Raw genomic sequence first — 461 nt, forward strand, 5'->3', positions numbered from 1 at the left:
CCGGTAAAGGCGATTGAAATATAAATCTTGATAAGAATTTAGCTATAACAAAAATTTACAATTAAAAATGAACTGTCATGTAATTTTCCCTTTATTTATTATGCATTCTGACCAATTATATTAATCATCATGTTCCAATTTCCTCAAAAAAATCTAAATTTTGAAATTAAATATGGTAAAAATTTAATTGAAATGGAATAAAGAGGTAAAGCCTCAGATATGCAAATTTGGGGAATCATAATCAAATTACATAAAATCAAGACATTTACTATCAAACTGCAATTAGTAGAATCTGCTTAATGATCATTAACAAAACCATACGTTACTTTGTTAAAGAGAAAATAAACTATTTAAAATTTTTTCTTTAACCCAATTACGTAAACTATGAATTCATTTTTAAACTATATATTTCTCTTTTAATTAGAAAGTGAATTCGCCTTTCAAATTACATATTTCTCTTT

This window comes from Penaeus monodon, chromosome 34 (genome assembly GCF_015228065.2).
Source record: "Penaeus monodon isolate SGIC_2016 chromosome 34, NSTDA_Pmon_1, whole genome shotgun sequence".
In the NCBI taxonomy this organism is placed as follows: Eukaryota; Metazoa; Arthropoda; class Malacostraca; order Decapoda; family Penaeidae; genus Penaeus; species Penaeus monodon.